The 25,205-nt window shown below is 44.0% G+C and overlaps 1 protein-coding gene across 3 annotated transcripts in view; it reads right to left on the bottom strand.

Moving 5' to 3' along the window:
* Positions 1-21,230, bottom strand: part of Tnrc6b (trinucleotide repeat containing adaptor 6B) — a 221,872-nt gene extending 200,642 nt beyond the window's left edge. For all 3 annotated transcript variants that reach the window (XM_055603110.1, XM_055603107.1, XM_055603109.1), the window contains exon 1: positions 21,030-21,230. The gene's annotated coding sequence lies outside the window, so the exon portion shown is untranslated. The remainder of the gene's footprint in view (positions 1-21,029) is intronic.
* Positions 21,231-25,205: the final 3,975 nt, after the last annotated feature.

The following is a 25,205-nucleotide window of genomic DNA, read 5'->3' as shown; positions in this document are numbered from 1 at the left end:
GGGTGATGGATTAAGTTTCACAGACAAATAAAAGCAAGTCTCACACAAAGTCTAGTGGTGACACATACAACAGGCAGTGCTTATTGAGGGCTCCTGTACACTGAAAGAGGGCTAAGCATTTCAGAGGTCCTTCCTCATTTACTCCTCACCATAAACTTAGAATGAGGGAACCACAATTATTATCACCATTTTGTACTTCTTGAAACTGAGGCTTAGAAATGTTACATAATGTTTGCAGGTGACAAAGTGTATTGCAATAAAGCCAGGTTGAGCACTTAGGTAATGCAATTTGAATACCAGGCCGTAAGGCATCTGAACCTCCAGGTACATTGTACCACAGACCACTATGAAAAATGTTCAAACATGGGCACACACGAGGGAAAGCCACAGGGAAACGTGATGAAGAGGCAAGGCAGGAAGACTCCTCCACAGGGCACTCTTAAGCTGAGCCTCAGAAGTTTATGCAGGGAGGCAAGATGTGTAAAACAGCATGCAGGCACTTTGAGATTTGATTTTATGTATATGAGTGTTCTGCCAGCATGTACATCTGTGCACCGTATCTGTGCCTGACACCTGAGGAGGCCAAAAGAAGGCAGCAGATACCCTGAAACTACAGTTAATATGTGGATGCTGGGAATCAAACCTGTGCTGTCTGGAAGAGAAGAACCACTGAACCATCTCTCCTGTTCTTCAGCCTAAGTTTTCAAAAGTGAGCATGGTTGCACACTCCTGTAATCCTAGCACCGAAAAGCCTGAGGCAGGATTGATGTGCGTTTCGGACCAACCTGGACTGTATCATAGGACCTTGCCTCAACCCCAAGTCCCCAAAACTGAATGATCAATAACACACTGTGGCAGAGCTTTGGGCACAACAAGACAAAAGATACACAATGAGGAAATTATGTGTGAGGCCCTGAGAGGTACAAAGTGTGTGTGTGCGAGCACGTGTGCACAAGCAAGGTTTGCAGCTGGGTATTGCTGATCCTTTTCATTTAAGCTCGCCCAAGGGGAGGGGCAGGACACTCAGAGCAAGTTCCAGGACAAACTAGTCTACACACTGAGTCCCAGGCCAGCTGGCATTACATATCAAGACCCTGCCCCCAAAAGAATGACAACAGGGAAGGGTGTCATGGTACATGCCTTTAATCCCAGCATTTGACACTGAGACCAGTGGATCTCTGTGAGCTCAAGGCTGGCCTGGTCTCTATAGTGAGTTCCAGGACAGCCAGGGCTACATAGAGACCTTGTCTAAAAGGAAAAAAAAAATACAAGAGTGACACACACACACAAACACACACTCACATCCCACATACACACATAGAAATAATCACCAAAATTTTAATGATAGGTATGTTAGCAGAGCAGGAAGAGTCATGAACACTATGTCAACGATAAAATATGTATAACTTACACAAATGAAGTGTTTTCAGTATTCAATTACTATTATATAAAATCAAAATTAATGAAATCTTTTAGTAGCCCAACAAATATAACATACTGAATCACAGTACCTTATGTATACAGTACTTATGTGTACTTTAGCATGTTGGCTAAAAATAAAAATGTTAAATTACATTTACCTTTAGCATGCCTCCCCAAATAATAATAATAAACAAAATGTAATTTTAAAGGAGGTAGTCTTAATGGGAGGTCCTTACTGGCTCTTCCCACCTCTAGTTATGGCCTTCAGTCTCATGTTCCCTCTTCCAACATGTTCTCATCCATCAGTACCATCTGCCATATGTGACACAGCCAAGGACACAGTCAATAGAGGATCAATCAAAAGTGCTGGACTCTTGGGTTTTCGGCCCCTAAAATTGTGAGCTCAACAAACTTTATTCACCTATTTCTCTATGTATCTATTTATTATTTTTAAATAATGTCTCACGTAGTTCAACTAGTCCGGAACTCTGTTGCACAGTGCCTCTACTTGGCCTCTTCATTTTCAAGTACTAGCTGCAGGGATTTTCCTACGACTGCTTCTGTGTTAGCCTCACTTGATCGTCTTATTTCTCCTAAATTAATTTTAGCTGAGTGTTGAACATACATTTAGCACGTAATAAGGTCCTGGGTTCAACATTACCAAAAATAAAATAAAAGAATTATGGACAAGGTAGGAGTTTTTGCTTTATTTCTGGTTTGGAAAGGGCATCTCCATAGTTTAACCTAGAAAATGAACAGAAAATCGATGTAGGAGATGACAATCCCCACCAAGACTGTCTTGGGCTGGGAAGATGGCTCAGCAGGTAAAAGCACTTGCTGCTAAGCCTGAGGACTGAGTTTAATCCATCGGATCCAGGCAGCAGCAGGAGAGAAGTGACTCCCTGACACTGTCCTCTGACCTCCACATGTATCTGAGGCACATGTGCACCCATTTTCTCCACACCCTTATACACATAATAAGTAAATGTAATAAAAAATTTCTTGGGGGCTGGAGAATTGATTACCCCAACAATTAAGACACTTGATGCTCATGCAGTGAACCTAGGCTTGGGTTCCCAGTACCAACATGGTAGCTAACAATCATGTGACTCCAGTTCCAGGCAATGTTACAAGCTCTTCTCACCTCCTCACCTCCACACCTCCACGGGCACTAGGCACACACGATGCACATACGTACATGCAGGCAAAAACATAATACACATAAAATAAAGGTTTTTTAAATTTTTTTTAAAACCCTACACAGGGTTTTTCTGTGTAGCCCTTGTTGTCTTGTAACTCAGAGCTCCACCTGCCTCTGCCTCCTGAGTGCTGGGATTAAAGGCGTGCCCCACTATCACCCAGTAAAAATAAATAAATCTTTAAGTTTTCTTTTTCCTCAAACTGGCCCATGCAATGTCTGAACAAAATAAAAAATAATCAGCAAACAAATCCAAAATAAATGGTCAAAAATGAATGAGATAAAGCCAGGTGTGGTGACACATGCCTTCAATCTCAGCACTCGAAAGGCAAAACCAGGCAGATCTCTGAGTTCCAGGACAGCCAGGGCTACACAGAGAACCCCTGTCTTGAAAACCAAATAAACAAAAAATGTTTTGTTATTATACTTCTACACTGCTTAGAATTCTACCCCAGCTTGCACTTCTTTTTACAAACATTTGTTTATTTATAGTGCTATGGTTAAGCCAGAAAGCCCAGAGCCCACAAAAATTTATTTTTAATCTACTACTTAAAAATTTATTTTTAAGACTGACAAAAAAAAATTATTTTTAAGACAATAAGGTAAGTTCAGAGAAAGTTGGCCGGTCCTGTTTGAGAAAGGAAATCTACTAGGTGCTGCCAAGGGATTTAAAGTCTGTTTCGCCCCTCTGAAAGGAGTACGTAGAAGAGTGGGCCTGGAGTCCCTGCTTGAGTCCGCCATGTAAAGGAAGGAGCTGGGAGGGTGCCACTGCTGCCTAAGGCACCAAGCTTTGTTAAGAGGTATCCTAATTTCTATTAACTGGGCTGTAGAGAAGATTTACTCGTATCCTCTAGAAGAAAATAGAGGAATGTCACCCTCTTCTTTGTGAGGGTGACACATGTAATCAAACATGAGAGCTAAGAAGGTAAACGCAGCACACATAATCTCCCTTGTTCACAATCTCCCTTTTGGTGGAAACCAAAAGTTTTCTCTAAATTCTTTTGTTGGCAAAACTCAATGTGAATCTGAGTAGCAGCAGAATCGGACCTGAACTGACATGAGACTATTTATAGTCTACCCAGTTTATTAAGAAGAGCTACACGGTGACTGCCAAAATAGTAATGTATTTGAGTGGGAGGACCTAGCCTGACCCTGCAGGGCACAGTATACGTACAGGCCTTTGCTCAACTGAAGAGCAAACCAGGCCTTCCATGTGGCAGCCTGTGCTCTACCATGTGGCCGCAGCATCTCCAGTCCTCAGTGGAGGATTATTAGCTTTCCAAAGTTAAAAACAAGTCTAAATTCTAAACACATGCGACCTCAGAATTTCCAGTATGAGACTACTGACCTACATAGGTTTTTATTAAAATGGGCTAGAGAGATGAGTGGTTAGAAGCATCTATTGCTCTTGCAGAGGACCAAGTTCAGTTCCCAGCACAATCAGGCGGCTCACACAAACCTGTACCTAACTCCAGTTCTCAGGGGTCTTATCCCCTCTGGTCTCCATGGCTACTGCATATGGTACACATAAGCTCATACAGGTACACATACACACACACGCATATTTGTAAATCTTTGTGCCTATAACTGGTTAATTTTGAAAACTATCTCTGACTCCTATCCTCCCCTTCACTAATATGCCAGACACGATGAAGCTGAGTGTGATCTCACACTGTAAACACCTGTAAATACGAGGGGAGTGAGCAGCTCTGGGGTGGGGGGGGAAGAACCCCAAACCACTTATGTTTAAAAGCAGCCATCATGTTATACTCGAGAATCCAAAGAACAGAAGACACCTCAAAATACTACATAAACATTAGAGTTGGGCATGGTTAGAATAGGCCTGATACCCCAGCTGCTCAGGAGGCAGAAGCTGGAGGGTATGTAAGGCCACTGTGGTCTATATAGAAAATCCTGCCTCAAAAGCCAACCAAACACTCAAAGCACAGCCCAGCCTCACAGTACAAACCTGTAATCCCAGCTATTTGGGAAGCTATGGCAGGAGGATCAAAAGGTCAAAGTCGGCCTGCCCTTTGAAACAAGTTAGTGCGAACATGACTTGAAATACAAGATAGAAAGCACTCGAGAAACAGCCTCAGCACTTGCCTGATACTGAATGGGGCCCTCAGTTCAATGCTGAGTACCTCATTTTATCTTATCATCATCTAATTATTTACTTATTTTGGGTTTTTCGAGACAGGTTTTCTCTGTGTAGCCCTTGCTGTCCTGAAACAGTGTGGATCAGGCTGGCCTCAAACTGAAAGAGCTACCTGTCTCTGTCTCCCAAGTCCTGAGCCACTGTACCCAGTTTCCCAGAACCTCAATTTAAAGAAAAGCAACATTCTAAGGGTTTAGTGACAGAGTACTTCCTTACCTCATAGAGACTGTGAATTTGGACTGTTGGGGGAAATTATCAGACTTGAAACATAAGGCTGAAATACACATATATATATATTTTTTTAATCTGAGACAGGATTTTGGCTGGGTGATAGTGGTAGATGCTTTTAATCCCAGTTCTTGGGAAGCAGAAGCAGGCAGATCTGAGTTTGAGGCCAGCCTGGTCTACAGAGTTCGTTCCAGGACTACACAGAAAAACCCTGTCTTGACAAACCAAAGAGGGGGGGGGGGCAGTTTTCAACTCTATAACCCAAGCTGGCTTCACACTTTGATACATACTAGACAGACGATGCCTGGTGGAGTCCTGATTAAAATCCATGGGTTGTTTTCTTTTTTTAAAACATAAGGCAAGCTACCCAGGTAGACTGTAACTCAGACAGCCTGACCCTAGAAGAACTTTAAACTTTAAGGTCGCTGTATCTGTATCCCCCCTCTGGAAGCCTGTACCTGTTTTCCCTTCACTGATTGTGCTTCCATCTTTGACCTAAATAAACCTTGATAGAGAGTATAACTTCAGGCTTAGTCTTGTGAGTTCTTTAAGAAGATACCAAATCTGGAGCTACTCTTGGAAGACTACACACACACACAGCAGGTTTTCTAATCATAACATAATTAAATTACAAACAAACAGTAGAAAGATATGTACAAACTTCCAAATATTCTCAAAAATTAAACAACTCTTTGGGGATAAAAAAAATTAGAAAGTATTTTAAACTAATGAAAACGAAAACTCATTATAATTTTGGGGATGCAGCTAAAGCAAAATTTAAGGCTGATTTATAGCACGCCCAATGTGAGTTCTCAATTAGCTTCAGTGTCTAACCAGAAAAATGAGAGACAAACAGAACCCAACCCAATCAAAAAAATAAAATATTAAATATCAGAGTAGAAATTAATAAAATAGAAAAATAACAGGAAAATCTTAACCAAGTTCTTAGTCTACTAATCCGATGCCCGGTGTAACCATAACTCTGCTGAGTTAAAACACCTGTGGATAAGTTTCCTCTAAAGCTGGCCTGGTTTCACAGGTGTGCAATCCAGCTACTTGGGAGGCCTGTGCAAGAGGAGCACAAATTCAAGGCCTGTCTTAGAAGAAGAGTTAAAGGATACTCTAGACAACTTAATGAGACCGTCTCAAAATGAAAAGTAAAAAGAAGGGGCTGGAGAGATGGCTCGGTGATTAAGAGCACTTGCAGTTTTTCCAAAGGCTAAGTTTGGATCCCAGAACCTACACTGGGTGGCTCACAACCACTTTAACTCCAGCTCCAGGGGACTGGACACTATTCTGACCTTCCAAAAAACAAAACAGGTGACAACAAAAAATTATTTATCATTGAAATTAAACGATAGCAGACTGTCCAATGAATTTTTCTGAGATCTTTCATTACGATTTCTTTCTGAAGTCTTTTGGTGTATGACTGAGCAGAGACGACAGCTATGATCAACAGAACACTACTGGATGGAATGAGGAAAGAGCAGCACATTAGAAATCTTGGAATGAAAATATAAATGGCTGTATTCAGAGAAAGATCAATTGCTTCCACATGTCCTCTCTTCAGTGCATCTGTTTTACTACGATATAAAACTCAGATCATGAACATTTTTCTATTAAATCTCTGATTGAATAAGAAATTTAGCAAAGTGTGGTGGTGCACTCCCAGAAGTAGAGGCAGGAGAGTGCTGAGTTCAAGGCTTATCTGTATTGTATAATAAGAACCTGTTTCACAAAATCAAAACTTAAATACAAAATCATTTAATAAATTAAATCAATGAAAGCAGAATCTGATTCTTTGTGAAGAGCAATAAAATTAATGCACATCCAGTTCAACAAAGACAAAAACACAGAAACACAACTGCCAACAAGAATAAAGGGTGCCACACCTCTACAAAGTGTACTAATATATTAAAAGACTGGGAAGGGGCCTGGAGATGCTCTGCAGTCAGGTGCACACTGCATTTGCAGAAGACTGGAGTTCATTTCTAGCACCCAGGCTGGGTGGCTCCCAACTGCAGAAACTATAGCTCTTCTGGCCTCTGTGAGTACCTGCACTCAAATGCACAAAACCACACACAATTAAAATAAACCTCAAAGGAAAAAAGGAAAAAAGACTGGCAAGAGAATATTATAAATAGTACCATACCAATAAACTTGACAACTTAAGTAAAATAGAGAAATACCAAGGCTCGCTGAAGATGGAGAATTTGAACACTAATATAACTGCTAGATACTCTCAATTTGGTACCAAAACATTCCCACAAAGAAACCACCATGTCAAGTCAGCCTTAATGGGGAATCTCTCAAAACCTAAGAAAGAAAAATAGTGAAAGAGTAAAAGAGAGTTAGAGAAAGAGGCTGGAAGGAATGACTCTGGAGGAAGGAATTAATTCTGTGGGACATATTGGCCTGTGCCTATACTCCTAGCAGCAGGCAGCAATGGCAGAGTGTTCAAAAGTTCAAGTCCAGCCTTAGCTACTACACAGTATGTTCAAGGCTAGCCTGGGGTGCATGAGATCTTTTTTCTCATGAATGAATGAATGAATACACTGTGACCTGGTAAAGGATTTAGTAGTAGAAAACGAAATTCTCTTCACCTAAGACTCAGAAAAGGAAAAATGATCAATCTCATCACTTACGCTCAATATAATACCTGAAGTCTAAGACAGCTGAATAAGGAATGGAAACAGACTTTTTTGAAGAATGAAAAAATGAAACCTTTGTAAATTATAAACATCTTCCTTTGTAAATTATAAACATATATACACATATATGAATTAAAGTTATAAATAAACATGTATACATATATGCTTACTTAATATATACATGTATATGTGTGTATATATGTATACACACACACACACACACACACACACACACACACACACACACATAGAGAGAGAGAGGGAATGGTTTCAAGACAGGGTTAGCCCTGGTTGTTATGGAGCTCGTTCTGTAGACCAGATTGGCCTCAAACTCAGAGATCAGTCTGCCTCTTCCTCCCAAGTGCTAGGATTACATGCATGTGCCACTACCATCCAGGGTATATTTTTTAACATTATTGAATTTATTATATTAGATGCCTATGTGGAACTTTTGGGAGGCAATTCTCTCCAGAGATTGCCTGAGATCATCAGGCTTTATGGCAAGTGCCTTTACCTCCCATCTTGCTGGCCCAATATTTACATTTAAAATATAAACTCTGTAGGGGCTAGAGAGATGGCTTTGTGGATAAAACCATGGGTTGCTCTTCTAGATAGCCTGTGTCTGAGTTCCAGGATCCACACAATGCAGCTCACAACCATCTGTAACTCTAAGCCCCAGGAAAATCTGATTCCCTCTTCTGGCCTCCATGGGCACAGCCTGTATATGACACACAGAAATACACGAGGTACTCACAAATATACATGAGATCTATCTTTTAAAAATTATACACACACACACACACACATATATATGTAATTAGACCCAATCAAAGTTTGCCTATTTTATTATATTCTCATTATATCAATTAAAAAAAAAAACTCAGGCTGGTGAAATGGTTTAGCAGTTAAGAGCCCATAATGTTCTTGAAGAGAACCAAGCTTGGTTCTGAGTATAATTTCAGCTCCAGAGGACCTAACAATGTCTTCTGGTCTTCACCAGGCATTCCATTCATGTGTACACACACACACACACACACACACACACACACACACACACACTTAAAACTAAAGTCTTTAAAAAAACCTCTGGAGTCAGGTGTGTTGGCATGCACCTTTAATCCCAGCACTTAGGAGGCAGGGACAGGCTGATCTCTGTGAGTTCGAGGCCAGCCTGGTCTACAGAGTGAGTTCCAGGACAGCCAGGACTACTCAGAGAAACCCTGTCTCGGAAAAATAAACAAACAAGCCTCTGGGTACAGCTCAGTGTAGAGTCACTGACCAGCATGTGGTGGGTTTAATCCTCTGTACCACATAAAAAATTGGAATTCAAATACTCAATTTTGAGCAAAACTATGTTTTGCCACAGGCTCATTTCTTCTTTCACTATTCTCTGGAGTCCCTAAACTGTCTTCTCATCTTGACATCAAACAGGCTCTTCATATTGGTCTACTTCAGTAACCGCAACACATAATATCTATCACTTCTGTATATTTATAAAATTATATTTTTTGCATATATACATATGTGTGTGTGTATATATATATATATATATATATATATATGTAATAATAAACTGTACCTATTATCTTACCTAAAACAGCACCTCTGGATGAACAATGAGGAGGGCCTTCAAGTTAAGAAATATTTCAAGAAAGAGAAAGTTTACAGAAACTGCTCGTTAACGTGCGAGCGCATGTGTGTGTGTGTGTGTGTGTGTTTCCCCTAGTCCATATGTGCACACGTAGAGGCTAGAGATTAATACTAGGTACCTTCCTCCATTGCTCTCCACTGTCCTTTCTGAGACAGGCTCTCCCTGAACCTGAAGCTTGCTGTGTCTAGACTGGTTGGCTGGTAACCCCAGGACCTGCCTGGAGTTACAGGCATGCACTAACATCTGAATGCATGATTGCACAACAAGTACTTTACCCACTGAGCCATCATCTCTTCAACCCAGGAAAACTTGAGAGTAAGAGAAAAAAAATAGACTGACAGCCAGATGCAGTGAGAATATTTTTCATAAATCAATCCTTCAAAAGAGAGAAAAAATAGGGAGGTGGACTCATAGGGAAAATGGAGTAAAGACTGTACCAGAGAGGTCAAGGATGGAAAACTAGGGTGGAAAAGTAAAGGCCCCTGGCGCAGACAGGCCCTGATTTCCTAGAATGAGAAGGCACATGGTTGTTTGATGGGGGTGGGGGACAGTGGGTAGGAAATGTTTTCTGAGCAAAGGGAAATGGGACAACAGGCAGACAGTTACTCAAATAATCTAGACATAGCCTGAGGATGACTCCAAATCAGGACGGTGGCTTGGAAACAGAAACCAGAGGTCCACACCAAAGCTGCTACAGTGTGGCATGGAATCCAAGCCATTTTTGAGGCTAAGGAAGGAACACCTGAGTACAAAGCCAACCTGGGCAACACAGTGAAATCCAGTCCCGAAAAACAAACACAAAAACAGCCCGAAGCCACAGGGGAGAAAAAGAAAACCTAAAGAACAGGGCACAATTTAGATCAGTGTCACCAGACTTCAGGATCCAGGTATTGAGAAGGTAAGGGACCAGTGAGAGCACCCAAGAAAGTCAACAATTTGCAAGAAAGTAAGGCAGGGGATGTGCTCCAGCAGCCTCTGGAGTTATCTTTCTGAGAAGTAACCTGAATGAGACCTCGGACATAAGGATGGGAAAAAGGTTAAAGGCAAACAAGAAAGTGCACGTTCTTCCCTGCAGTAAATAAGCCGAGCGCATCAGCTTCCAAAGCAAACAGGGCATCAGTGCAGGCCCTGGCACAAAGTGCTGAGGCAGAGTCACAAGCCACACAGGGAGCACAGGGTCCCCTTTAAACATTTCAAACCAGTCCTCACTGGTTTGAAATGTGATGTCTTTCACATTTTCATTCTTGTGTTGTTTTTGTTAGTCCTACAAAGAGCCTTTCAGTGTGTTTTGAAGGGGTGGGGGAGGGAGGTAAGAAGGGAAGTGGAGTTAGGGGGCAGTAGTGTGTGTGTGTGTGTGTGTGTGTGTGTGTGTGTGTGTGTTTTACAAGTAACATTTCCCCCTTGGCAGGTCAGCCAGCCATGTATTAGGGGCACGGAGCACACACAGACCTCCTTTCTGTAGCGACTTGTGGCTCCCAGCTCCCTACTCTGTCTAAGTGTAATAATGAATGTGCTATGTTTTTTAAGAGGATTGAACCAAAATGCAAATAAATCATCATAAATATTACACATAAAATTTTTTCTCAAAATACAAAGCTTTGAAGTAAAAGACGAAAGTGTAGTTGGTGAACTAGTATTTTAAAGTATGTAGTTCATGGCTCATCTAACCAGAGACTATATTTAGAAGTTGGACGAGACACTTGCCTGGGTAAAACATCCCTTGAAAAGGCTATCACTGAGGCTGACGCACCACCAGAAGGGCTTGTACAGGAGGAGAAAGGCTTTTCTTTTAGAGCAGAAGTCTCTTGTTTGGATTTTTTCCTCCAGACAAGAACCCTGTGCCTAGCAGCTGCCTTAGAGATTTCTTCTGCCCTCTGTGAGTGTCAGATAGCCAGGGTCACCTTAGAAGGTACGTCAGTGGCATATGTGTGCACATGTGAGCAGTGAACTCCTGGCTGTGTATGTGGTGGCCAAAAGTCAACTATGGGTATCTCCCTCGATAACACTCCACCTTAATGTGAGACAGCCCGGCAGTGAGCCCCTGGGATCCTCCTGCTTCCTTCTCCCAGTTCTGGGCTAACGGAGCGTGCTGCCGTGCCTGGCTCTTCCATGGGTGGTGGTGGTCTGAACTCAGGTCCTCATGACTGGACAGCAAATACACCTATTGAGCTATCTCCTTAGTCTCACTTCTAATTTTTGAGTTCCCAGATTACATATCTTTTTTAAAAATAAAGATAATCCAGAACAGTGTTAGAGAATAAACTATACTCACTGTTAATATTCTCCCTACCTCAGTCCTTTTCAATCTGGGTCAATAAGTGAGTACACGAACCACATAGACATTTACTTTAATATCAGCCAAACAGCATCTTGTGAATGTAATCAGCACCACCAGTGTTTAATCAATTGCTGTTCTGAAATCGTTACCCCAAAAAGTGGAGATTATACATGTGCGCACCACATCCCACATCATGGTTGTTCCTTAAAAAATAAAAATTAAAAAAAAGCAACTATAGAATGAAAGAAACAAAACGTGGTGTGTGTGGGGGGGGGGGAAGGGATGGTACTTCAGCCTAACAGGACAGGAAAGCAGTCTGAAAGTACTATTAGATTGAATCTTGTTGAGGGCTGTCTCTAACACACAACACTATTTTGGTTTGGTTTGGTTTGGTTTGGTTTGGTTTGGTTTCTGAGACAGGGTTTCTCTGAGCAGTCTTGGCTATCCTGGAACTCCCTTTGTAGACCAGGCTGGCCTCAAACTCAGAGATCCCCCTGCCTCTGCCCCCCAACTGCTGGGACTAAAGGCGTGCACCACCATGCCCGGCTCACAACACTATTAAGAGGTGTGGCAGTAAATCAAGTCTTGGGGAATGTTCCTAGAAGGGTACACTGTGGTCCTGGCCCCTCTTCTGCTGCTGCTTTCTATTCTCAGCCCCAACTTAATGAAGGCTTCTTCTACCATATGCTCCCTCCATCATGTGCAGTTTTGCCTCAGGACAAGAGCACCAAGACAACTGATCATGGATCAAAACCACCCAACTATGAGACTAAAATTAAAAAAAAAAAAAAAAAAACCAACAACAACAAAAACCACCTTTTTATCCTCAATGTTTTTTATATAACCCGAGACTTCACACATGGTAGGTAAGTGCCCACTAATCCAAACCTTTTCTTTCTTTCTTTTTTAAATTGATTTATCCCAAATCTGTTACCGTAATTTAAAGCTGACTAACACAGAAGAGGACCAGAAAGAAAAAAGCTTGAAATTAAAGAGGAGCAACTGAAGGAAAATGGACTAACTTTCTACTGTTAGCTCCCTTTCTTCAACTCTACTTGAGAATCAAAACAGATTAAGCAGCCTGGGAGATTGAGGAGATATGCAAGGACCTCCAAGATGTGCTCAGAGGCCTTTCTGGGCAGTCCTTCCTGTTCAACCTTTCACTGTTCAGTGTCTGGCCCTTCAGAGATGGCATCAGCACTCACACAGGTGATTTAGAGGTCACTTCTGTTGCACAGCTCTGACAGATAAGCGGATATGAGTCACCACTTTCTAATTCCACCTGACGGCATTTGCATGGTTTACAAGTACTGTACTGGAACAACAGCCTTAGCCAGCAGGGACAGCTCACATAGTCACATTCCGGGTGACTATCTTCCTTCAGGAGGACTTCAGAATGTCTTTAAGTATTCTATACAGGGAAGGGGGCTAGAGAGACGAATCAGCACTTGCTGCTCCTGTGGAGGACTGAGTTCAGGTCCCAGCATCCACACCAGGTAACTCACAATTGCCTTTAACTCCAGCTCCAAGAGATCTAATGCTTTTTCTGGTCTCCATGGGCACCCATATTCACATGCACACACATTCGCATACATGACTAAAAATAAAATAAATCTTTTTTTAAAAAGGTAAAAATTGATTCAGAGCTGGGCGCACGCCTGAATCTCAGCACTTGGGGAAGCAGGGGCAGGCGGATCCCTGTGAGTTTGAGGCAAGCCTGATCTACAAAGTGAGTCTAGGACAGCCAAGGCTACACAGAGAAATCCTGTCTTGAAAAAACCAAAAACAAACAAAAATAAAAGGACACTCTTCAACCTGTAGAACTGCCAGAAGGCTGTAGAGTATGCTCCAGGCTTTTGTGAACTGTTGTCACCCATGCTGGCGTGAGTCTTGATAATGCAGCTGTCCCTGAGTCATTTCTGCTCCTATAAACCCAATAAAACTTGCTGGTTCACCATCTGGACTTGGGTGGTATCCATACTTTGGTCTGCGGTGGGATCTTTATCTGGGCTGAGTAGATCTGCGCGCTGCAACTCCCCCAGGAAAAGTTCTGTCACAAGCATGCACTCCTACTCCTGACTACATTTGCTTTTCTAGGTAAATGTTTTCCACTGAGGTAAAACACAAACAGAATAGATCTGCAATTCTAAAAGACTATTCTCACCACAACTGCATAGTTCTCACAAGCACAAAATTCTCTAGCTGGTGTAAAAAAATGAAGGCACCATAATGCTAAGTATGGTGGTTACTGGTTTTATTTCTGAAATATGTCCTAGCCTAATCTTACACTTTCCACATAGCTGGGGATGACCTTGAATTTCTAACCCTTCGGTCTCCACCTCTGAGTGCTAGGGGATTATAAGTATAAACCCCTACATATGGCTTTTATTTTACAATTTCTGTGTATGTCTGTGTGGGTTTGCACACATGTACGCACTGCCTGCAAAGGCCAGAAGGTCGTGTTTGATCCGATGAGACTGGCGTTACGGAGAGTTATGCTGGAAATTGAACCCAGATTCTTTAGAAGAGCAACCTGTGCTCTTGACCACTACACCATCTCTCCGGCTCCCACACCTAATTTAAGTGCTAAGAATCAAGCCTCCAGGGCTTTGTGTATGCTAGCCAAGCACCCTACCAACTAAGCTACACCCAGCCCCAGAATTAAGGGATTTGCCTGGGGCATCACTAGATCTCTGAATGCCTACATATGGCAGGTACAGGGTGATGTGTACTCGGGAATGCAGGGATAAATAGTCTTGTTCTTTGGAAGCTTAAACTCTGGGCTGGCAAGATGGGTCTGTGGGTAAAAGCACTTGCTGCCCAAGCCTGGACAACCTAAGTTCAATCCCTAGAATCCATATAAAGGTAGAAGGAAAGAACAGACTCTACAAGGTCGCCTCAGACCTCCATGCACATGCTATGGCAAAGCCACACCCATAAATACATAATAAGCATTTTTTTTTTTAAATTTAAAGCTTACAATCTAGTAGCACTGACAGACCTAGAAACATGATATGATATACTCTAAGGTATAAAGGAGTAAAATATAAAGGAACAATAAGAAATGAAATCTTCTTAAGAAGAATGAATCACTTCACCTCTGTGTTAAAAGAGCTTTTTAAAAACGTTTTTCGCTGCAGTTTTTGAATTCTCAGACATTTTTGTGCCTGGAACTTGCTTGGCACTCAAGCAAGTATCAGCAACACAAACAAACCCAGGGCTTCTAACTTCTGGTTCAGACTCTGCATCTTGGCTGTGGCTCTGGAAGGGCATGTTCGAGGGCGCCAGTACTCATGGAGCTACTCAGGAGCTCTGCCTCTGAAGCTGCCTTCACAGCCAGTTTACAAACCACAAGGGAACTAAGTCTCAGGAAAGTTAAACATGTTTTCTTGGCGGTGGTAGTTGAGACAAGGCCTTATTATATCGCCCCAGAGCAACCTGCAGCCCTCCTGTCCCTACCTCAGAGTGCTGGGATTACGGGCATAAACCACTATGCCAGGATGCAAGGAACTATTACCACTTCTTCTTTTATTATTTCTTAATTCATTTAGTCACTTGTTTTGAGACAAGACCTCACAATGTTGCTCTGGCTGGAGCGGAACTTGCTATGTATACAAGGCCAGCCTAGAACTCACAGAGATCCCCTGCCTCTGCCTCATGAGAGCTAAAACTAAAGACACTGACCACCACACCCACCTGCAAACTTTATTTCTGATCCAACCCGAAAACGGTAACATCTAAACAGTTACTTGTCTTTGTGTTTTTTATTTTGTGTGAGGGAACCGTGTTACATGGGGTGTATCTGTACAAGTCTGGGGGGGTGCCCATATCAGCACCTTTCCTCTCTTGCCCTCCACCTTTATTTTTTCTAACAGGGTCTCTGCTGATGCTCACTGACTCATATGCTGGCTGATGACTTTCAGCAATCCTTCTTCTTGACTTCCCTCCAAGACTGGGGTTATAGACATGCATAGCCAAGCCCAATTTTTTATATAGGTTCTGGGGATACAAGCTCAGGTCCTTATGCTTGTAAAGACAGCTTATTAAGTGGGCCATCTCCCCAGCCCTGCACAGTTGTTTTGGCTGTTTGGTTAGGTTTTGGTTTTTGTTTTTTTGAGACAGGATTTCTCTTTATAGCCCTAGTTGTCCTAGAACTCACTCTGTAGACCAAGTTGGCTTTGAACTCACAGAGATCTGCCTGTGAATCTGCCTCTGCTCTGTCTCAGCCTCAATACCCGACTAGCACAGTTATTTTTAACTTTATTTTTTTAGATAAAGTCTCACTGTATAGCCCAGATGTTCTAGAACTCACTGTGTAGACCAGGCTGGCTTCAAATTCATGGAAGATCTGTTTGCCTCTGTCTCCTGAGTGCTGGGATTAAAGGCATCCATCACCATGCCCAATATGAACAGTTTTGTTTTGTTTTGTTTTAAGAAGCAAATCTACTCCAAATATACCAAGTTGCATACATTAAATATCCTAACCTTCTGGAACGTCAGTGATACCTCAATAAAGGGGGAAAGACACAAATGTACACTCAAAGAAGAAGGAAAGTAAAAACATGCCAGAGAGCTGGAGATTTAGCTTAATGGTAGCATGCCAGTGCTCAGCATCTATAAAGCCCCAGCACCGCCTCCAAAAGCCATGTATCTTTCACAATCCATGATCTGTTATTTTCAAGGGACAGTATTAACTACTGTCTAACTAGAATGATTTAAAAATCACATGTAGGCTACGCATAGTGGTGAACACCTTTAAACCAGTACTTGGGAGGCAGAAGCAGGCTGGTCTCTGACTTTGAGGCTAGCCTGGTCTACAAAGTGAGTTCAAGGCCAGCCAGGGAGTGCTACACAGAGAAATCCTGTCTCAAAAAATAAAAACAAACGGACAAAACAAACAAAAATCAATATATAGATTTGTAGACTTCCTAGCACAGGCCAGGTCAGGAGCAAAAATGAGAGAAGGCAAAGCTCTGTTCTCAAAACATGCAAAGGAGAAGCTGTCAACACACACAGTCCAGGACAATCAAGTTCAGCAGGCACACACTGATAAGAACCTTGAGGCCATGTACTGCTGGCACTGGTTCTAATTCATCAAATAATCATTAGTCAGTGCTAGTGCCTTATCACCTGTGAGTATAACACAAATTGATTGCAACCAGTTACAATATAAAAAAATAATATGAAAAGAAATTACATTAAATCAGATATGATGTTGTGTTACCTGCAGTCCTAGCTATTCCGCAAACCAAGGGAGGGGGTCACTTGAGGCCAGATGTTCCAGGCCAGCCTGGACAGCAAAGGAGACCTCATCTCAAGAAAGGAAAAACAACAATGCTAAAATTCTCCAGAGACATGGCTGGCGAGATGGCAATGAGATTAAGAGCACTTGCAGCTTTCCCAGCCTTTGGATCCCAGCACCCACGGGGATGGTTCACAACCACCTGTTGTCCATCTCCTAGGGCTCCAATACTCTCTTCTGGCCTCTATGGGCACATATATACCCATACACATCTATACACATACACACAGTTCCAGAGATGAGAAGAATTAAAGATTCGAGCTCTCTGGTTCCCCTGTGTTTCTCAGCAAAGAAATTTAGCATGTTTGGATAATATAATAAATCCCTTCTAGGTGAAGGAAACTGGGTTATGTAAAGGACAGTGACTGGAATTAGGTACTGTCCTTGCACTATGTTGAAGACACAGTTTAGATCTGTTTTGTCCAATAAGGTAGCCATTAACAGCACATGGCTATAGACAGAGCTCCTGAAATCTGATTAGTGTGTATTGAGATGTTATAAGTGAAAAATACATTCCAGATTTCATAACAGACACACACAAAAAAGTTTTTTAAAATATCCTAGCACTGGGGGCTGGAGAGATGGCTCAGAGGTAAAGAGCACTGTCTGTTCTTCCAGAGGTCCTGAGTTCGGTTCCTAGCAACCACATGGGAACTGAACCATCTATCATGAAATCTGGGGCCCTCTTCTGACCTGCAGGAAAAACACTATATACATAATAAATAAATATACCTTAAAAAATCCTAGAACTGGGCTGGATGTGGTACCACAAGTCTGTGATCCAAGCACCCGGAAATGCAGAGGCAGGCAGATGTCTGTGAGTTCAAGGACAGTGTGGGCTACAAATCAAGTCCAGGACAGCCAAGGCTACACAGAGAAACAAAGCCTGTCTCAAAAAACAAAACGAAATTTAAAAAAAAATCCTAGTCCTCTTTTTTTTTTTAAACTGATTACATATTTAAACACTAAGATTTTGAATATATTGAAGTAAGTAAGATGTTACAAAACTCTATTTCACCCTTTTTATTTTTTATCGTGACTATTAGAAAACTTTAAATTACATATGTGGTCCACATTTGCGGCTTGCTTTCCATTTCTAGTCCAAAGTACTGTAAATAACAGGCTAAAGCACTTAAACCCCTTAGGCAATCAAACCCCACCAAGGATCTCCAACCTAAGCGTGGTAGACTGGGGACAGTGCAGCAAACATAAAGCAACCTTTCAGGAAGATTAGTGTGGGGGCAATGTGTAGGGGTGAGACACTAGAGGCAGTTGTCAATGTCAAAGGCGGCAAATGTCAAAAGGCGAGCAGGCTGCTCAGCTGGAACCTAGACAAGGTCTCTAGAAGCAGCTACGGAGAGGAGAAAGAAGCCATGAGCAGCTGAGACAAGAGAAGAATGACAGGTGCAACGCTGACCCAGCCTGAATAACCGGGGTGCAATGCTCATTCAACTCAGCAAGCTCAACACAGTAATTTCAGATCTATCTTTACGTGGCAAGCTCTCCAGAGAGGGGCATCAAATCCCAGACACTACCAGGAGGAGGTAAGGAAACAAGGCTACAAGAAATTAAAAAAAAAAAAAGAAAGAAAAACAATAAACAGTAAGAGCAAAAGCCAAACACGTAACATAGTCGACAAATACTTTCTGGGAGTCTGCTGTATGCCTGACACAGGCTCTAGGATGTGGCAAGACATGCTCCTGAATCACAAGCTGATAACTACAAAAAATGAACATGAACTCTAAGACATCTGAATGGGAATAACAAATTGGTGGACAGAGACGAAAAGAAAACATCTTCAGAAGCTGGGCATGGTGTAATCCCAGCATTCAGGAGGCAAAGGCAGGCCAAGAGAGTTCAAGTCCAGCATGGGCAACACAGTGAACTCCAGGACAGCCTAGGCTAGAATAGATCTTTTTAAAACAAAACAAAACAGCACACCCCCCCACACACATATTGACTCTTTGGAGGTGGCAAAGGTCTGTGATTCCTGCACTGAGGAAGTTGAGGCAGGAGGATTATGAGTGTGACACCACATAGCAAGACCAAAAGAAAAAAAGAAATTAAAAATTCAAACAAAAACTGAGTTTTGCAGTACTATATCCAATGAGTAAGTTGATTTAAACAACAAAGGATGGATGTATTTTTTTTAAGGTGCTTAATTCTAAAGCAAGAAGAGTCTCAAAGTAACATTAAATTCTTAGGCCAGGCACAGGCAACCTCATTTTAGCAGTGGAGTCGGTGCATTCTTCTTTCCTACCTTGTTCTGCTTTTCAGTGTTCTCTTTGCCTTTCTCCCTCCGGATAACTCAAGAGGCAAAAGGGTAGGAAACAAAATAGACCTGATATTAAACCTAGCTCTCCAGCTCTTGGGAGCCCTTGTCCTCCTCCCCATAACTGAGAGTTTCTGCCCCAAAGGCTTGAAGGATTTAAAAAGTAGCAGAGAGGCTGGATATTGTAAGCACAGAGTAAACATTAGCCAATACTGGCATTCGAACAAAAGTATTGTTTTGGTTTTAAACCATTTAAAAACCCTGTCTCAAAAAACAAAAATAAAAACAAAAACCATTTAAGAGTTTCTATTTAAGGGGGAAATTTTCAAGGATATGATGGGCTAACACAGACAGCATGGACAATTTCCAGCACCAACAGAAAATACACTGCTCAAATAAGTTTAGATCAAACCCTTAAAAACGATAAAGAACTAAGGTAGACTTCTTTAATCCAGCACTGTGGAGGGAGAGGCAGGTGGATCTCGGAGTTCCAAGTCAGCCTCGTCTACAGAGCAGTTCCAGGCCACACGGGGCTACACAGTGAGACCCTGTTTCAAAGAAAACCAACCAAAAAAAAAAAAAAAAAAAAGCCCCCTCCCCACAGGCATCATAACCTTCATCACTGCATCCCAAGTGGGACAAACCAGTCTGATCTATATTCTGGAAACTGATTATCCCGTATGTGCCTACCTATACAGACGACGACTACACTGAAATCCCTCCCATTTATTACAGTGCTTCTAACACCAAACAAGTGCAAGAAACAATCCACACGCACTGCTCCTTGATGAGAGTTTAGTTTACAAGCCACCGTAAACACTGAAATCCTCCACAAACGAACAAAAAACACGGGGTTAGACTTTCCCAAAAAGGCCTGGATGCGTGATTTTTGTACAGCTTCTTGCTACGTTTAACTGTTAAGGAGGTACAAATGATGTATTCACGGAGTCTTGGTTGGTACTCTTTTATTCACTGAGTCAAAAGAAGAAAGCAGCCAAAAACACACATGAGAAAGCATGGAGCTGAAGGTCCCAGACGGGGAACCCGTGGCCAAGACTAAGGCTGGACGAGAGGCTGCTGTTTGTGGGTGGATTTCGCTGGGCCAGGTATTTATTTAGCCATTACGGGCTAACAAATCCGTTAGTTTGAAATTAAAGGGCCCAGGACCAGCGGGAAGCAGCACACCCTCCCCAGGGCTGTTGCCATCCCTGTCATCCTTCGGTCCCTCATCGGTTTCCTCATCCGAAGTGAGCATCGCCTGTCCCCACAGCCCCCCCCCCCCACCCCCCACCCCCACACACACACACACACGCACACACACACGCACACACACGCAGCTCTCGCGGGATGGCCGTGGTACCCCGCCGTCAGGTCCGGCACACAAGCCTGCACGCCCGGCGCGCGAGGACACCGGATGCCCGCGCCGCCCCGAGGGCCCTAGGCGACGCGACGCGCTCGGACCGCCGCCGGCCCACCCGGAAGCCCTTCCCCGGCTCACACCTGCCGGCGCGTGACGCCGGCCGGTCCGCGCCGCGACACTCGGGACGCCCGGGCCCCGGCGACCGACGTGACCGCGCGCCCCTCACACGCCTTCACACCCCCCCCCCCCCCGCCCCGCGTCTACACAGCGCGATGCCGCAGCGCGGCCCACCCTGGACCCGCGCGCGCGCCCGCCCCCCCCCCCCCCGCCCCGCGGCCCGGCTCGCCCCCGTCGCGCGCGCTCTCGCAAGGACACGCACGCGCCGCGCCTCGGCGGGCCGCGCCGCGCGCCCCCGAGGGCGTCCTCCGTCGCCCACCCTGGGCCGCCCCGTTCGGCCCGGCGGCTCGCGGGGAAGGGCAAGGCCCGCGCGGCCCAAGGTCCCCACTCACCGCCGAGCCGCGCCGGCTCCGAGCGCGCGTCGTTCCGCCGTGGAGCCCAGCGGCGACCGCGGTCCCCGCTTCTCCGCAAGCTGTGGAGGCGATGTCGCGGGGAGGCTGAGAGGCGAGGGGGGGGTCACTGTCGTTCGCTTCACCTTCCCGAAGCTCGGGGACCCCAGAAACTAAAAACAAAATAAACAAACTTTCCCCTCCGCCTCCCTCCCCCAAAACCACAACACAAACACTCGGGGGCCCGCCCACAGCCCCACTCCATTGGCCGCGGGCAGGATGCCTCTAGCTCTCATTGGCTAGCTCTCGTGCCCGTCAAGCCGCAGTCCCGCCTCTCCTAAGTCCTCGCCGCGGCCGCCTCCCCTCATTGGCTGGGTGCGTCCCGTTTGCCGAGCTGCGATTGGCTGAGCGGCCTGCGCCAATCATGAGGGGACACACCCCCTGAGCATCCCAGAGGCCGCTTCCTCGGTCGCGGACCCAGAGAGACGAAGGGGAAACTAGAGCATGATGGCGGCCGGGCTCGCCTAGCGCAGTCGTCATCTTTTCTCGCTCTCTCTCTTTTTTAGCTCATTAGTGCCCCTCTCGGACGCAGTTCCTCCCGAGCTCCTTTCTCCGTTCGAGACTGCACTAATAACGGAATGTGTACGTGCCGGCTCCTGGATTTATCCCCTCCGGAGAGCCGAGTGTGGGTTGGTGGTGCGTCATTGGACTGTCAGGGTGTCGCTCCCGAGTCACATCCCTAAGCTATTGGTGGAACAGCCAGAAAGCGGCCAACAACAAGGGCCCGTGCCATTGGTTTGATTCCACTGTTTTTTCCCCTCCTTAGCATCTTATTGGGCACTTCGGTGTTGTCCGTCAGATCCGGATTCGCCGCAGTACAGTTTGGCAGAAGAGTGGGTCGTCTTTAGTCCTTGAGAGTTGACAGTGAGAGCTGCTGTCATTTATTGTGTATTTTAGGCCAAACACGGTGCACAATTCTTTACAGAAACTATCTGATTAAACCCCAATTTTTACAGAAAGCGGGGCCAGAAGAGGTTAAGAGACTTATCCGAGGTCACCATTTAGAAAGAAGGTTTGGGGCCATACATTTGGTAGCTAGGCCTGTCTGACCTGATAGCCTTTACTCGTGTAGCTGTGCATTGCTGTCTCTGAATAAAACCTGTCAGTCAATCCAACGTTCTAAAACTGTTTCCTTCAGAACTCAAATTTCTTACTCAGTGTCTGGCAATAGCATTATTGGAGACTAACAATAGAAAAACTGTCATAACATTATTGGAGTCTAACTTTGCAGAGATTGTCATTTTCTCCATGACATCCTTCTCCTCCTAGGATCCATTCCATCCTATTCTAAGTTAAACAACATTTCCTGACAAGAAACACATAGATCTAGCTTCAGTTTCTTTGGCGTTGTAAATGGCTATTTTTACCATTCCTATGTGCCCAAGCAACCCTCATACCCACCCCTGACCATCTTTGGCTTGTTCTTTTGGAAGATTATCTAAAAGTTGGAAACGAGGAGAAAGTAATCTAGAGTGTGATTAAGAATAACTCCCTTTAGAAATAATTGATTGCATGCAAGTCCAACAGTCCTCTGGCTCCTGGAAAGCGTCCAGGGTTGCTGGTGTCGAGCAAACCATGTGTGTACTCCTGGCTCCTGGCCACCAGATTCTTTCTCTGTGACAGGTTTTATGAAAGTGAATCCACATTTCAACCAGGGAGAGCAGGATGCTTAAGACCCACTCACTGCCCGAGTGTCAGCCCCCAGCCTCTGGGACAGAAATGATCTCTAGGAGCACATTGCTGGACTCTGGCCCACATTTCTTCTCGGGTAATTAGCATTTTACCGTCCCAAATCCCTGTCCCTTGTAGCTGAAGGGGGAATCATAGCCCTTGTTTCCCCTCCCTATCCAAGCTGTTGTGTAATCTCACTGGCACTGGTTTAACAATAAAACAGTCATTGTAACAGCAATAAGCTCAACACATACAGCCCTTCAGCACAGGAAGGCAAGGGATTCCACAAACATCCATCAAGAGCAAATGGCAGGTATTTCTAGGATAATTTGAAGACAGGAGGGAAACCATAAGTCAAATTCTTTTAAAGGACCTAAGGATGTGAACCTGATAACTCCATGCACATAGTTCATATCAGCATTCAAAATGGGGATTAGGAACCAGAAAACACAATAAGAAATGTCAAGGGTTCAGAACCTTCCCATTCTTTAAAGCTGATTATTTTTGTACCACTTAAAAATATTTACTTCTCAGCCAGGAATGGGTGCACACCTTTGATCCCAGCACTCAGGGAGGCAGAGGCAGGTGGATCTCTGTGAGGTCAAGGCCAGCCTGATCTACAAAGTGAGTCCCGGACAGCCAAGGCTGCAGAGAGAGAAACCAAACCAACCAACCAAACAAACAAACAAAAACCTTCCTTGTTTATTACCATGTATAATCTGTATCTGTGTCATTGTGTGTGCTGCCCATGGAGGCTAGAAGATGACTCCAGGTATCCTCAAACAGGAGTTAGAGGTCACTGTGAGCTGCCTGCAGCATTGGTGCTGAGAATCAAACTCAGGTCATCTGGAAAGAAGCAAATGTCTTCAACCACTAAGCAATTATCCCCATCCCTTGTACCTCAGTCTTAACCCTCAAGATAATGCTAGGTTTTATAAGCATTACTGGGCAAATCCCTGTTGTAAGGTCTTTGAAATAGTTTTCTTTTTCATCTTTGTGTCCTTTAATTCTGATCTATCTATAAAAGATCTCCAGTAAATAATTGTTCAGTGATTATTTAGTGAGCTTGTTAAGAACTTTCCTTAGGCCCGAGGGTTGCTCCACAGATTAAAACAAAACAAACACCTTCTTTGTTGGCAGGGACCTCACTGTTGTGGAGTGGACAACAAGGAAACACATAATCACAGCACAGTGATTAGTGGAGGGACTGGGGACCCAGTCTTGGAAGGACAGGTTCCTCGATAGAAGTAGAAGTGACATCTATAAGAACTACAGCACAAATACGGTTAGCCAGGAAGAGACTGGTGGCAGGTGGGGACCTGCTATATCTGCTTGGGGAGGAGGAGGAGAAAGAGAACTCTAGGGGCACCCAGGAGTGGCCCAAAGTCTGTTCTTCCTATAATCTTTGTCTTTAACATTTCCATATAAGATTGCTTTTCTGAATGCAGCATTAATGTTGAAAAGCCGAATATAAGGGCACACACCTGTGATCTCAGCATTTGGAAGACTGAGACTGGAGGGCAGATAGTTCAAGGCCAGCCCAGGCTACACAGTATGACTCTTGTTTCAGAAAAATCTAAAAAGCAGCACCGAGTAAATGGACCTATACAACAATACAGAATATTCTAAAGGAGGAAATAGACACTTCCCGTAATCCTATCCTATAGCCACCCATCCAGAGAGGAGCATGCCTACCCATGGTCCTTCAGGAATAGAAGCACACAGAGGTTTTGTCTTAAGCAAACGGTGGGATGTGATGCAGTCTTGTCTGGGTGCTGAGACCCCTCATGCCTCCAAACTACTGCTTTGGTCAGAATTTGTCCTCCCTTTCTATACAGATCGGAAGGAAGCCAGTAAATCAATAAAGTATTTATGGTGAAAGACAAAGGTTTCTAATTCCTGCGGGAGTCAATGTCAGGATTTTGGGGCTTGCTAACCCTGATGTGAAGGTAGGATTAATGAATCAGTCCAAGGTGTTTCCTGAGATCATTGCCAGAGGGCTTCCCAGAATGCTTTGTTGGCTGTGGCATCAATTAGAGTCCAGAAAGGCAGTCCAGGCTACCATATTCTCTTCATTTCCTCTCAAGATGCCACTTGGAGAAAAAAAAATTTTTTTTTTCTTGGCTCCAACCCATCTCGATTGAAAGAATCCTTAGCCCCTGCACATTTGTATGCTGGCCATGTGCTCTGTGTTCTTGGAGGCCTGTACTATTCTGGGAGCTATGTATATGGTATTCTATAAGTTGCCTTTCTGCTGGAGGAGAAGGCAGATTTAATGAGTGATAGTTGTCTTGGATGGCTACCAAAAGTATTCCCAGCCATCCTAAGCAACAGACTTCCTTTATGTCCCTTGAGAGACTGTGCTGTGGTCTCTGCCCTCAGCCTGGACAACAGCCAAACCAATAGGAACTCTTGTAAATGATTCTGCAATGACCCACAGGCTGGGGG

This window comes from Psammomys obesus, unplaced genomic scaffold, assembly GCF_907164565.1.
Source record: "Psammomys obesus unplaced genomic scaffold, mPsaObe1.curated_primary_1811, whole genome shotgun sequence".
Taxonomy (NCBI): Eukaryota; Metazoa; Chordata; class Mammalia; order Rodentia; family Muridae; genus Psammomys; species Psammomys obesus.
Note: the sequence above shows the minus strand (reverse complement) of the source record. Positions and strands in the feature narration are given on the sequence as shown.